Genomic DNA, 2,046 nt, shown 5'->3' with positions numbered 1-2,046 from the left:
CCAATTTGTGTTTCTTTGCAAGCTCTTGGTGTATTATATTTGCTACTTGATTATGTCTATGTAAGTAATCTGTCTGTGCCAAGAGCTTGCAACCAGAAGTGATGTGTTGTATAGTTTCTGGCATGATGTGACATTTTCTGCATGTGTCATTTGTGAGTGTTGTATCTTTATTATTATTATTAGTAGTAGTAGTAGTAGTAGTAGTAGTAGTATAATCTACAATAAGAAGCAGAGAAGAAAAAGAACCAGAGACTGAAATTTTGAAACAAGAAGTTGAATTAGCAGATCCTACATATTGGGAAAAGCTTCTTAGGCATCACTATGAGCAGCAGCAAGAAGCCATTGATGGGTTATTAGATCGTACAAAAGAGGAAATTGAACAGTAAGAATTGTGGGCAAATGAATACTTAAGTCTTTCAAAGTTGCTGCTTATGTAACAAAAGAAGCAGAGGAAAAAGAATCTGAGACTGAAATTTTAAAACAAGAAGTTGAATTGACAGATTAGCTGATCTTCCAAAATAAAAATCAACAGGAAAAATAAATTCAAAAGAAATAAATTTTCTAAACAAACAGTAAAATTCATTGATCTTTGCAAATACAATTTGAAAAGATCAATGAATTTTCTGAAAGATGATTTGAAGATGAAATATGTAATTTAATTTTCTTCTTGACAAATCTTCTCAAAAAGCAATGAATTTCTTCATTATTTCTATGAACTGTTTTAATATAAGATAAATTCTGAAACTAAAAAATTAAATAAACTTGAAAAACTGACAGTTTAAATGACTTTTTCCTAAACATTTTTAAGATATATATAACTTTAAATAATTTCCCAAGATCTTCAGAATGTTTTCATACTATTTTAATCATTATACATTAAATTATTAAACATTTTATATTTAGAATTATAGAATTAAAACAATAAAATAAGTAATTTAATAAATCAATCACATTTCTCAGTCTTCTCTAAATTATAATTGATCAAAGTACAATTTCTCAAAATTATATTTCATTTAACAATTCAAATTAATTTGAAACAAGCAATTCATTATAAATTATCACTTTATATTTGTAAACAACATTAGATATTTTTCCAATAAAGACTAAAATAGAAACAATAACACATTTAAGATTATAAAAAAATTTCAAATTTGAAATAGATTATTAAATAATGAAATTGATTAAAATATTTAATCAATTTCATGATATATCACGTTTTCAATCAACTCTAAAAATAAATAATCACTTATTTGATAATATACTTTTCAAATATAATTAAAAATTATTTGAACCATTTATTTTTATTTTTTTTTCATAAAAATAATGCAAATATTTTCATAATGCAGAATATTCAGAGCATTAAATAATTTTCGATTCTGAAATATAAACTGTTTATATATCATATATTTTCTTGTTACACCGCTGTATAATGCTTAAAAAATAGTTTTTCTAATACCTTTGTGGTTAAATCCTTAAAAATGTTATGAAATAAACAAGTAAAAACTGAAAAATCTTCAGAAACCAAAAGTCAAAATTTATACATTGGAATCTCGACGGTATCAATTGCCAGTTTTAAGCATCTACACTCCTTTTCATTACGTAATTTCTTCCGTATCACTTAAGAGTATTGAAGTTTTTCAATTATAATTATAATTAATATTCTTACATTATTCATATTATTATTCAGTTTATCAAATATGAGAATAATGTTTTATATTATATACGAAATGGAGCACGAAACGAAAACTGAAAAATCGGATTAATTCGAGAAATAATAAATTAATCTTTAAGCTTATTTAAAAAATTTTTATTGATGTTTTTTACAAGTCAACACAAATTAAAAGTTTTTTTTTTAACAGCGATTATGAATGAGTACTTATAAGCGGAAATCTATTCAATATTCCCGCTTATACGGTATTCAATAATGTACGAAAAATGCTTGTTTTAAATGCTAAAAGTGCGACTTTTTGGCTTCCTTATTATGTACGACAATAAAATAAAGTGATAAAAAACAGAAATAATAAAACCATAAAAACTTATAGTAAT

General features: G+C 24.0%; 1 protein-coding gene across 1 annotated transcript in view; it reads right to left on the bottom strand.

Annotated features, from left to right (window-relative positions):
- Nucleotides 1-1,666, bottom strand: part of LOC111627103 (ecto-NOX disulfide-thiol exchanger 2-like) — a 53,362-nt gene extending 51,696 nt beyond the window's left edge. The window contains exon 1 of the mRNA XM_023370658.1: nt 1,457-1,666. The gene's annotated coding sequence lies outside the window, so the exon portion shown is untranslated. The remainder of the gene's footprint in view (nt 1-1,456) is intronic.
- Between the last annotated feature and the right edge of the window lie 380 nt (nt 1,667-2,046).

The sequence above is a fragment of the Centruroides sculpturatus genome, unplaced genomic scaffold (assembly GCF_000671375.1).
Source record: "Centruroides sculpturatus isolate CEXI.00-Female unplaced genomic scaffold, Cexi_2.0 scaffold334, whole genome shotgun sequence".
NCBI lineage: Eukaryota > Metazoa > Arthropoda > Arachnida > Scorpiones > Buthidae > Centruroides > Centruroides sculpturatus.
Note: the sequence above shows the minus strand (reverse complement) of the source record. Positions and strands in the feature narration are given on the sequence as shown.